Here is a 13,376-nt window from a genome sequence, read left to right as displayed (position 1 = left end):
GAAGCACGGTGTGAACATGGAATGATTACTCTCTCTTCGTCCGTGTGTTTTTGTGCGCTGGAATGATGGCTCATAATTATTCCCGAACAGGGAACGGGAGACCCTAGTGACGCGGAAGCCATTTAACGAGTTAGCGGTAAGAGGGAAAGCAGAATTGAGGATATCGATGCAGAACAGACAATCCACTCTAACTGAGGAAGACGATAATAATGTTCGAACAATGAAAGATAATACCAAAGATATCCTTGCGGAGTGCGCAGTAGAAGTAGGCGGTATCATGGTTCGACAGGATACCGACAAGCTCTCAGGAGACGAAACATCTGATTAAGAAACGCCTAAGCCTGAAAGCGTCTAACACTACGAATAGAATAGGGCTGGCAGAGCTATCAAAGTTAATGAACAAGTGCAAGGTAGCCGACATAAGGAAGCTTAACATGGCGAGAAACCGAGCATGCTCTATAGAAAGGAGGCGGCCTAAAAGCAGTGAAGATGAAACTAAGCGTCGATAAAAACCAGATTTGTCCGTTCAGAGACAAAGAAGGCAATGTCGTTAGCAATATGGATAAGATTTTTAAAGTAGTGGAAGAGTTCTACACAAATCTATACAGTAGCCAATGTAATCAGAACGTTAATGAGAGAGGCAGTAGAGCACAGCAATGAGTTTGGTTTGGTTTTATGGGGGTTTCGCGTCCCAAAGCCACTCAGGCTATGAGGGACGCCGTAGTGAAGGTGTCCGGAAATTTCGACCACCTGGGGTTCTTTAACGTGCACTGACATCGCACAGTACACCGGGCCTCTAGAATTTCGCCTCCATCGAAATTCAACCGCCGCGGCCGGGATCGAACCCGCGTGTTTCGGGTCAGCAGCCAAGCGCCGTAACCACTCAGCCACCGCGGCTGCTACGCACAGCAATGAGACATCGCGTCAGTAATGAAAGAGGAAGTAAAAAAAAGCCTTAGGAGTAATGGAAGGGGGAAGAGCAGCTGACGAAGGTCAGGTAACTGCAGATTTGACGAAGGATGGAGAAGGAATTGTGCCAGAAAAAATAGACAACCCGTATACGCGAAGCCTTACAGACCAATGAGCTTACTGTCAGTTGCCTACAAAGTACTTCCTAAGCTCGTCGCTAATTGAATGAGGACAAACTTAGAGCTAATGAACCAAATGATCAGCCAGTCTTTCATAAAAGATACTCGACAATAGACCATAGTCACACTATCAATCAGATGAAAGAGAAATGCGCAGAATATAACCAATCCCTATATATAGCCTTCATCGACTACGATAAAGCATTTGACTCAGTTGAAACCGCAGCAGTCAGGCAGGCATTGCGGAATCACAGTGTAGAAGTGCCCTATGTGAAAATATTGAAAGGTATATATATATATATAACGAATACACCGCTTCCATAGACCTCCATAAAGTCAGCAATAAAATTCAAATAAGGGAGGATGGCAGGTAAGGACACGGGATCTCGCCTATGCTAATCCCAACCAGTTTACAGGAGGTGTTTCGAGACCTGGATTGAGACGAGTTGGCGATAAGACTTAATGCAGACTACCCAAAACAATCTTCGATTCGCTGAGAGCATTGCCTTGCTAATTCAGTCAGGAGATTAACTGCAAAACATGATCGAATCGATGAGTGAGACAGGCAAAGCAGAACGGTGGTTCTAAAAATTTAGTTCCAGAAAACGAAAGTAATGTTGAACCCTCTCGCAAGGAAACAGTAATTCACAGTTGATAGCCAGGTGGTGAAAGTTGCAAGGGAAAACATCTACTTAGGGCAGGTAGTGACCGCTGATCCGGATCATGATAAGGAAAAAAACGAAGAATCAGGATGAAGTGGAGCGCATATGGGCTGATTCTCTGAAATCATGAATGGCAGTTTAGCAATACCCCTCAAGAGAAAAGTGTACAACAGCTGTATCTTACCAGTACTCACCCACGGGGTAGAAACGTGGAGGCTAACGAGAAGGGTTCAGTATAAGTTAAGGACAACGCAGCGAGCCATGGAACGAAACATGATAGGTGTAATGGTAAGAGACTGGAAGCGGGCTGAGTGGGTGAGGGAACAAACTTGGGTAAACAATATCCTAGTCAAAATCCAGAGCAACAAATGGTCTTGGGTAGGGCTTATAATGCAAAGGCATGATAACCGCTGGTCCTTATGGGTAAAGGAGTGGATTCCAAGAGAAGGCAAGCGTAGCAGGGGGCGGCAGAAGGTTAGGTGGGCGGAAGAAATTACAAAGTTTGCTGGGATACGGTGGCAGCAGTTCGCAAAGGACAGAGTTCATTGGAGAAAAATGGGAGAGAGCTTTGGCCAGCAGTGGGCATATAATCTGATAGTAACTGCTGATAATAACGATGATCGGACATCAACCTTTGAAAAAAGCGAGTCACAAATTCGACGTGTTTTTAAGCGACAGGGTTATGGGTCCAGTGTCGCAGAAAAGCCGGCGTTGGCGCGGTTGGCCGTAGGAGAAAAATCCAGACGGAAGTAAATAATTAACATAATTCTGCTCAAAAGCAAATTCTGGTCATTTTGACTGGGGGGTGGGAATCGTACCCAGGGCGTCCGGACTGAGAGACGGGCACAGTACAATAGACCACGAAGGCTCGTTGTTTCAATCGGAATACAGGTGGACTTAATGAATTCGTTTTTGCCTAATACTTCAAGTGTCTGTGAGGCATGTGTTGATGCAAAGATGAATAATTGAGTATGCTGACTAGCTTAAGGCAACTGAGTAGGCGGTGTGAACGAGAACCGATAATGCAATAGCGCGCTATACTCTCAAAGGCGAACGTTAAGGGTCCATATTAAGTTTTTGTATACCACAAAATTCTGGTAAAGGCAGGCCACATAATATGCTGCGGGGCGTGCTGTGTGGTGACTGCGGCCTTCGTGCACACTGCAAGAGCTGTGCATTCAGACATCCGGAAGAAGCGTGTGCAGCCGTGATGTCGTTTCAATGCCGTTTTCTCTCCATCCTTTTAACGCTGCGAAATTGTGCCCCTGCCGCCACTACACAGTATTTTGCTACGGGAGTAAAGAAATTTTAAAAATACAAAAACAAATTCGGTTGGCAGTTCAAGCGTCCGGCATACACAAAGCATCTTGCTACTGATCTTTTCTCACATGCCTCGCGGTAATTGCCGACAGCTTACGGAGCACGCCTGTCTTGAAAAAAAAAACAAATTTTCTCGTAACTACAGGAGTCTTCGACATCAATCTTTAATTTTTCGCACCTGTGGAATATCGTAAGGTACTGACATGGAAATATTGAAGGCAGTGGTGCATTCTTCTCATATAGCGAAATCTTTCTTTTAAAGTTTGTACACCGCTGGCATTGAGTAGTTCAGACTGTCATATAAAAACGATGGCTACCCATCGTTTATACGATAGCAAACGCGTTAATAGAAAAACAAATGAAAATATGTCGAGGGTAGATGTGAGGATGCACTGTCAGTTGTGGTGGAATTTTAAGATAAATGAAAATATTGCTTTCATAACCAAATTCTCTTTGAAGAATACGCTTGTCCATTATTTCTGGGTATACACGTCGTCGGTTCAGTGCCACAAAGGCTCTGGTTTGGGACAACCACAGTGCATTTGTCCGGGTCGCGCATTGCCAAACCGTATCCCGTAGGTGCACTCCAATAGACGACGCCCAGGAGTACAATCACATGACCTGACGTCGCTTCCGTCGAGAGAAAAAATGGGTGCTCCAATTTGGGGCCGCGGTATTTTCATTCCACTGTAAAGAAGTGGTTCCAAGGGTCTATGCAAGCCGCTTTTTTGGATCTTGAATGCAGAAAGTGCATCGATTCCAAGGATTTATGCAAGCCACGCCGTTCGATGCTCGATATGCGTCGTCCAATAGTCATATCGAACCGATGCGGTTCGATGTCACGAGTCGTTTAGAGCAGTTTGTGGTTGCATAAAGCGTTCCCAATTATTGCGATTATCATTCCGACCCGCGGCGAGGGACAGCTGCTCACGGTGAACTTCCTGTGCGTGCTTAACGTGCATTGCACATTAACAAGTGTCCGCGTAGTGAAAGTATTGCGATCGGAGCGAATGCTTTTCCTTCGAGGCTGCAAAATGTGCACGTGCTTACTGCGCACACCGTTTTTTCCGAACGCTGATATCAACTTGCCGTTGTGCATCTAGTCGCAATTGCTGCGATGGTTGCAGTGATCGCGACCGAATCGAGCAAACGACGTTGTTTCTGCTGTGTACCCATCACCGATTTCGATCGCGGTTCGTGTGGGTATGTGCCGAAAAATGCCGTGCGTACAATGTCACCCGATCTTGGCTGCACTGCTGTCAGACGGTTCTCTGCCGCAACATCGGCGCCGTCATCCTTATACAGCTGAGTGCTCCGTACAGTACATTTTGTGTTGAAGGGTGCTCCGGTTACGACTAGCCGATGTCACTGCAACCTGTGAAATCCTCGGTGTGAAGGGTCTGTTCGGGAGCGTAATTTTCTTTCTTGCCTTCTATACGGTCTTATGTTTGCAAAAGATATTTGTGTGATGAATTGGTGACTCAAAAGAGCTCCCAATTCAAGGTGGTGGGCTGAGCCAAGGAAGTAGTTATCCGTTTAGGGTGTGACAATATAGTATCACGAGATTCGAAACAAAAATCACTGCCGCAGTTAAATCACGGCTGCTTCATAAAGTACGAATAAATAATACGTGTCAACTCGTGCATCCCCTTCTCATAAGCATTTCCCTCGATGTTATACAAAAAATAAAGTATTCCAACAGCTGATGCGTCTCAATGCGAGGAACCCATATAGAGTCGTGTCACTTTAACATGCACACTTTGGTTCCTGATCAAAAATCACAGCAGAATAAGTTGTGCATAACAGGTGACGAAAAAAATTCAAAAAATCCTGTGATTCTTTTCTTCTTTTTTGCACAGCAGTGTTGGGTCAATATTAGACAAATGCGTCGCAATACGAACTTGAATTGGTACCTTCGTTTTCATTGTAATCAGAAAGACGCGGTGATCTTGAAGTGCCTCGTGGGCCATGACATGCTTGGTGCTGATCTAACTATGGTGATGAAACTGCACCAATTTAATGATCCTCTGTTTTTATTGAGGATATTGCTTGCTGTCACTTTTTGATCTGGAGATCAAGAGCACGAAATTAGATCAAATATTCAAAATGATATTGTTGCAGAGCTGCTCGCTCCTCGACTTTATTGCCTTCAGAAGTTGTTCAGCAGCGCCTTCTAGGTCAGCTGCATCAGTTTGTTTAAGGAGACATTCTTGAAGCCTTGAGAATGAGATGTCATCGATGCTTATGTCCACGTTCATCTGCTGCCTTCAGTTGCATGTGACTGGCTGCTACAAACTTGATGTTTTGCCTGCTGAGTGACTGCTATGGTCTGCCGACAATAAGCTATATGCCAGCAGTATAGAATACTTCCCCGAATTCGTTAATCCTCCTTGCGTTCTCCATGTTCCTAAATTTACTTGCTCACACTTAGATGCATATTTTCACCTTCCTTAGTGATCAGCTAGGTTTCTTGGGGCACTTATCCATTCACATTCACACAGCAGCATCATTCCTGCATACGTTCCCAAGCTACATTAACTAGACTTATTTCATTTTTTTTGAAGCGCACAAAACACTGTTGCATGGTGGTTGCCCTGTAATGCGTACGTTGACCGTTTCTGAATGTGCCTTATTATCAATGGAACCGTCGACCTGTTGCAACCACGTTTAATTTCAACCAATTCCCATAGTGTTTGGATTGAAATAAATGACTGTTGCTGCTTGTATTCGCAGATTCTCCGCTTTGCCCCGGCGCCATGTCCTGTTCCAGCGCGCTATGCATGCCTGAAAATAGAGCATTGCATTTTTCTTTTCTTCTGCTTTGTAGAGTGTACGCCAGCCTTATGTAGAGCGCTCTGGTGGTGCTCTACCCTGCAAACAATGCACAACCCCGCCACATCTTCTACCTTATAAACACCATTCTTAGCAAAATGTTGAAACACATAGACTTTCAAGCACTTTGGGAAAAGAGCTATGCCCACGGACAGTCATGCTACTGCATAATTCCGGCTTTGGTTGCCTGGTGCGCACTCCTCGGTCGTTCTACACGAGGCTGACGCAGGCTGTATTCTCTTAAAAAGCGTTAATTAAGCATATTGGGCTGCGGAAATGCATCTGTGAGGTTATAGAGGTCACAGTGTAAGCAAGCGGCTCTATTCGTTTATTTTGAAGCAGCTTAATTGATTGTGCGTAGTAAATAATCTGCTCCAGGTTGTGAGTCCCCGAGCCGTGACAATGGTTTTACTAACAGAAAGAGAAGTGTTTTGGCAATGAGAAAATATGTAAGCAGGAGGAGTCTGTTTGCGTCGCAGTTCAAAGGTTAACACAAGACTCTCTGCACACTGTGTGACAAGCAGTGTGATGGCAATTCCAGAGTGTAAGAAAAGAATATGGTAGAGGCAGTGTTTGACTTATTTCTCTTATTCTGCGACATCATAGCACTCACAATGTATATCAATTTTGCAAATTCTGCTTGAGATGACTGGGTTTGCTAGAGATAACAAGAAAATGTGGTCGTCGTTTCCTGTTTCTCAGACTATACGAAGTATTCTTTCCCAGCTTAAGCCACGAGCCATCACGATGTTAACACTCCAAATTGGTTCTTGCATTTCCACTACCTGTAATCCTCTTCACTGGCTCCGAAACTCATTATGTTTACATTAATGAGGACGGCATGTGTAGACTTTTATGCAATACTAGGCGCTGACTGTTTTAATTTCACAGGGACAGATGAGAATGCCTTGGAGTTGCACAGAGCATATGCCAGCTTGTTCTGTACATGACAACAGTGACTGGCCTTCACCTGAACTTCGCACACTTATTTCCGGCGCTGCATTCTGGCTTGTGCAACTACAATGTAAGCTCAAGAAAGACTGCTAAAGGAAAACTGATAGCCCGCTGTCTCTGGGAAGAACAAAGTCGTGCGCACTAGCCGAGTGATCCGCTTCTCAGTCGCTTTGCAGCCACGCAGTGATATTCATACTTTGACTTTGATAATGGCCTGAAAATTAAGAGAAAATAAATTGGTATTATTGCATTATCACTGTTCTGTGATATGCAGAACAGCCTTAGTTGCCACCGATTTGGTGTACCAAATTTTTTCTTTGGTTTAGTGAGATGAAACGCGCCCCAAAGCGGCTCAGGGACGCCGTAATGAAGGGCTCCAGAAATTTCGACCACTTGGGGCTCTTTAACGTCACAGACATCGCACAGTACATGGGTCTCTAGAATTTTGTCTCCATCGAAATTCGACCGCCGCGGCCGGGCTCGAACTCGCGTCGTTCAGGTCAGCAGGCGAGAGCCATAACCACTGAGCCAGCGTGGCGGTCTTACAAATGGTTGAAAACATCAAAATTTTCTCATGTGCATTTTCATTCACATTTGACAGCATTGTGCTAAAATTTAAATTTTTATGCATGCACAGTTTAGACACGCACGCATCTTGCACAGTCAACATATAAATGTACGTCTTTAGCAACAATTGTCATTATGTAGCCAGGATGGAGGCCTGTTTGCGTACAACCTTTGTCAGTAAAGTTCCGAGACTGAGTCCATTAAAAAAATGCGTTTAACATTGAAATCATTTGTGCAGCACCCCTTCGAAATAGTCTCCCTTGCAGTTTATACAACGCTCCCAACGCTTCTTGACGTCTTGAAAACAGTTGGAAAACGCTTCTTTTGGCAGGGTTGTCACCTCCTTTGTCCTGGCGTCTTCAATGGCCTCCACACTGCACATCCAGCGACCTTTTAGGGCTCTCTTCACACGAGGAAAGAGGAAAAAATCGCATAGGGAGAGGCCAGGCGAGTATGGGGGATGGGGAAGTACAGTAATTGTGTGCTTGGCGAGTAATTTTGTCACGCTGAGAGCAGTGTGCGGCCTTGCGTCATCGTGGAGAAGGCTCCATTGTCCAGATTACCATAAATCAGGGCGACGGCGTCGCAGTGCATCACGCATGTGTTGGAGCACGCGGATATAAAACTCCTGATTCACCGTCTGCCCTTGTGGGACGAACTCGTGGTGTACGACACCTGTGGCACCGAAGAAGCTATCATCATCGTCTTTGTTTTGGTCTTCTGTCGCAGCACCTTTTTCGATGCCGGGGAGCTTGTGGACCGCCATTCGGCGCTCTGATTCTTTGTTTGAGGGAGTGCGGTACAAGTCTGGCATTCAGCTTTCGTTTCCCCAAGTTCTCACGCAAACTATGCAGGGATATTGTCTTACTCATGTCGAGAGCATCTGATAGCATGCGGACTGTAATAGTGCCGTCTTGCTGTAAAAAGTTTCTGATCCGAGCCACGTTGTTTTCATTCCGTGATGTTGAAGGGCGCCCCTGCCTTGCGCCGTCTTCCACTGACGTTCCCCCCGAAACGAGCCTCTTGTGCCACTCGAAAACTCGTGCCGGCGATAATGTCCCGTTGCCGCAAGTGTCAGGAAGGAGCGTATACATCTGTGTGGCTGTCTTGTCAAGCTTCATACAGAATTTTATTTTTACACGCTGTTCGAGGTGGACGTCCATCTCTCCACATTCACTCAGAGTAAAATGCGCAGACTATCGACCACGTATTCTTTAGCATGTGCTGCCATCTGACGGCTGCCACAGCAAATAACATAAATAGCTCAGATTAGCCCGAAAAGATGGCGCTACTCATAGGCACCAACTAGTGTTCCTGTATATGCTCCGGGAGCATATACAGGAACACTAGCACCAACATTTGTTTTGGGGAATTATTTCTAGAGAAGAAAATAAATCAGTCCCGAATTTTACGGACCAAGGTTATATTACAGTGACCACTGCGAATGAATTTACCGTTTTTCTCTCTCAGCAATTTAAAGCCACTCAATATAAAACCACTACAGTGTGCTATTTTAAATAAAGAGCTAATGATGTAATGTATTATTAGCCACTTGAAAAATGTGATTACCCCGGTTATAATTGCACACGGTGGCTAGCAGCCTGTACTGCAGCCTGGCTTGTTCTAGTGAATGTGCTTGGCTCGATCGATAATTCGCAATAAGAATTACGTCGTCGTTCTGAAATAGTTCTATATTTTGGGTCAGCGTACCTATCAGCCAGTTTTAAAGAACATCACCCATACGAACCGCGATCATAATCGGTTGTGGTCCACTTCTGCATGAGTCTCACGGACATGCGCGAGATTCGGATTTTTGCGTTGCGGTCATTGCGTTGCTTGCGCACGCAGCGTTGATAGCAAGGCGACGCCCTGCCCGCCCACTTCACAGCGATAACAGCTTCTTCGCTGATCCCTGGACTCAATATCGTGCTCTAAACTATTCTATTCGCTTAAGTTTGCCCATTTCTGCCCTCGCATAAAGTTTCAAGTGACAAACAGCTTTTGATCAGATTGAAGGGCGCTTTTCCAGCTGTTAAGCCTGCCCAAGTAGTGTTCGTCGTCGTCATAGCAATGCTCCGACGCAGTTCCACTGACTTGGGTTTAACTCGCCTTGTATTATAGTGGCGACGGCAGTGTCTATATCTGTTAGCAGATGGCGCTAGGAACAGCGCGCAGTGTGCGTCCCGTGCGTGTAACCAAAAGGGTTCTAAACGACGTGCGCGTAGGCTACGTAGAATTCTCACGTTTGCGTACGTGAACTCTGTACGTACGTGAAATTAAAACTGCCTAACGTCGGGTTCTCGCTTCGGTGGCGATCACTGCAACCATCGCAACGAAAGTGGCTAGCTGGTCAGCGCCAAGTTCATTTCGCAGCGTTCGGAAATTATGGCGTGCGTAGTGACCAGGTTCACATTTCGCTGCCTTGTCGGAAAAGCACTCGCTCCAATCGTAATCACTTTCACTACGCGGACACGTGAGAATTTGATATGCAGATTATGCACGCTCATTAAATTCACCGTGAACAGGTGTTACTCGCCACTGTCCATGATGATCCTCGCAATAATTAAGGAATAGGAACGCTTGCGGCAACAAACTGCTCCAAAGAAAACGCTTTGTGACATCGCCCACCGCGTAAATCTTGCATCAACTTGAAGAGTTTAGGACGATGCATATCGACCATCTTACGGCGCAGTTTGCACACGTCCTTAGAATTGACGCAGTTTAAGCACTCAGAGACAGGTATGCAGGATCCAACGAGGCGGCTTGCGTAGACCATAGGAACCACTTGAACTTTTTACAAAGTTTAAAACGGCGTGATATACCGCGCCCGCACATAGAGCAGCCGTTCTTTTCTCTTCACGGAAGGGACGTCATCGCATTCCTGGGCGTCGTCTGCTCTAGCGCGCCTACGGGGTATGGTTTGGAAATCGGCGTCCGGGTTAACAGCTTAGGGTTCACATCATTCCAGGTCGTGGCCAGTGGTCTCGAGGCTAAGTGTTTTTGCCGAAGCGTTAATAAGCAACGCAGCCCATCAAACATAGCAGTGGGCATATATAAAAAACAAGATTAATTTACGGCACACCACAAGAGCATGCTTTAAAACTGCAATAGGTGAATGTATACTCAGTTCCACAAATCTTTGCTTTGCTGGGTGACCGATCATGCAAGACCGGAAGCGCCGAAAGCACTTTACGATAACTTGCTCTTATTTGCTCATAGGTACTACATACTTTGTAACACAAGCTGCTATGTCCGGCGACCTGAGTGCACGCAGCATACGCAAGCGATGTTAAAGCTGTTACCGGAAAGTAGAAAAATCACCCCTACCGCTTACTGACAAGCATCAACTTTCTTATCATCTTGTTGTCTTGCAGTAGAAAATGTATTTTAGGTTGGAAGCGCGATTAGAATGCACGAAATAAATTTCAATAAGCTAAGCTGAAAAAGCTAAGCTTTATGATATGGAAGTGTTGCTGCGAACAATTCTGTGCGAAAAACAAAACTTGTAGCCCTACCGTTGAATCGTCCGGCGTAGCGCTGGACTTGGCTGCTAGTCCACACGCAGACGGAATGAGGACAAACGCGCCATTTCAGAAACAGTATAGCTGACAGAGGCAAGAGTAGAAAATTGCGTCCATCTCTGCGGCTTCTAGACATGCGCTGCCCCAGAAAGCTACTACACCACAAGAGTGCTCGCAGCACATCCACGAAAGCTTTATTACTGGCCGGCCAAGCTGAAATTTTATCATCAGATTTTGCTTGACGTTTAGACCCCACAAAGACGTGCGCAAGCAGGCGTGTGTCACCCTTCACAGCCCGATCTGAAATCTGCAGCATGCAGCAAATCCGGTCGCTATTCTAGTGCCTACACATTCCAAGAACGCTATTGCACCTCACAAACACCGTCTTTGTCTTGCATATTGGCAGCGCACACAAAGAACACTTTGCAAACCAACGACGTATAGCTCATGCGAACCAAACAACGTTCGACGGCTCTTCGTCATCGAGTGATCCGGCATCGCGAGTGCTGGTGGGCGCCCCGTTCGTGAAAGTTGCGAAGAGCTCTTCTTGCACCGACTATTGCTCCATGTTTTGATGGAATAAAGGCGATAGCCATCGCAAGCCACGTGCATGGCGCGGAACGAAAAAGCTGACAGTGTGATGACCCCCCCTAATGCGCAGGTTCACACGGGACGGAGAGGCAAAGAGACACCGTATGGCTCAGTTTAAACAAACAGATATATTCAATAATTACACATGATTAAGATTATACATCAGAGGCTGGGGCGTCCGAGCTTACGTGCCGACGACTTCATGGGGACGATGGAGGGGCTCCGGAGTTGATCTCGAACGGTTGCTGGCAGAAGCTGCACGCCGTCGGGCTTCGGCGCTGAAGGCCCCCTTGGCGAACGATGTCGTCCTGAGCGTGCCTTCTTCCGTACTGCTTGTCGATTTTTATATCCTCTTCTCCCCACACTCCCTAGGGTGAGGACGCCCACGCCGGAGGGGAAGGAGGGGGGCTAGGGCTTTCACTTGGGCGCACAAACACACCGCCGCACTTATGGTCTCGCCCCCCTCACGTGTTGAGTCCGAGGGAAAGAAGGTTGTCTTCGAGGTAGCGCATAGCGTCGGCTGTGGTAAGGCGCGCTCTGGCCCGCTGACAGTTCCCGCGGGTCACCGGCCTCCGTTCTCCATCAAATGACACTCGCCCCTCAAGGTAAGGCGCGCTCTGGCCCGCTGACAGTTCCCGCGGGTCACCGGCCTCCGTTCTCCATCAAATGACACTCGCCCCTCAAGGCCGGAACGCGAGGTCACTAAAAGGCCGGGAAAGTGGTCCCTTGTCCTGGGATGTGCTCGAGAGGGTTGATTGATGAGGCCCGCCGTCTTGCCACGGGGCCAGGCCTGCCGAAACGAGGCCGCCCTGGAACGGCCACGCCAATTGTGGAAGATAACGCCCGTCTCCCAGCGGCGGCGGCGGCGGCGGCGTTCGACTCGTGCCGACACTATGGAAAGGGGGTCCGGTTGGGCTTAAACCCCTTCGTTCTGGTCGTCACTCTCAACGAGTATGGCTCGGTAATTGATGATGCCGCTGTTATCTGGGTCGTCTCCGTGCGGTCCACGGCGGCAGGCCCAAAAGCAATCTCACTCAAGTTGCTTGCAGCCATATACAGTAGAAACATGAAAGGGGGTCCGGTTGTGCTTTCGCCGCCACTGGGGGCTCCGTCTACGCCGCGCCGTCGAACGCGGAACCTCGTAGCACACACAAGGAACCTCGTAGCACACACAAGGAACGTCACAACAGTTCGAATTGGGCGCCGTAGGCATTCCAATTGGTCGCTAGTGGACGATGCTTCCGCAGTGGGCTCCCTGTGAGCCTCATGCCCTCAGCGGTTTCGTGCGTGAGAAGCACCACATTTCCTCGCGCTGCAGGCCTTAGGAGCCGATTCTTTTTTTTAATGAAAAACCGGTACGATAGAATCTTGTGCGTGGCTAATAAAGTGCTATTCGCCCTAGCGACCGGACATTGGTATTTTTTCATTAACTAGTTAATGGTGAAAAATTAGGATCTAATTAGCATGTTTTGAAGATAACTTACTTCACGACACTTATCATTGATTAGTTAAAATGTTTTCTCGCTATTTCGCCCCCCCCTGTTTTTATGAATTTGAAAGGGTTCGCTGAAACACAAGCCTTTCAAACTGTAGCCCAACCTCTGAATCTACTGCTCCGAGTCAGGCTACATGTTTTCACAACGTGAGAGCGTGCTCTGCGAAGCTCCCGAGTACCGCTCGAACCCGCTGCTTCCACTGAGGAGTACAATTATGCGACGCCCGAAAAAGGAAAAGAGTTATCTGCACTGGTATACCACGTGCCGTGAAACACGAAGTGCGACCGGTACCTCGAAATTAAATTTTACAACAGTTCTCCAACTAGGCGTTGTTTCGTCCTCACA

General features: G+C 47.1%; 1 protein-coding gene across 1 annotated transcript in view; it reads left to right on the top strand.

Moving 5' to 3' along the window:
• The window catches only part of LOC144126207 (uncharacterized), a 160,573-nt gene that overhangs the window by 55,787 nt on the left and 91,410 nt on the right, over positions 1–13,376 (top strand). The gene's annotated exons all lie outside the window — the stretch shown is intronic.

The sequence above is a fragment of the Amblyomma americanum genome, chromosome 1 (genome assembly GCF_052857255.1).
Source record: "Amblyomma americanum isolate KBUSLIRL-KWMA chromosome 1, ASM5285725v1, whole genome shotgun sequence".
NCBI lineage: Eukaryota > Metazoa > Arthropoda > Arachnida > Ixodida > Ixodidae > Amblyomma > Amblyomma americanum.
This window is presented reverse-complemented; position numbering and strand designations above follow the sequence as displayed.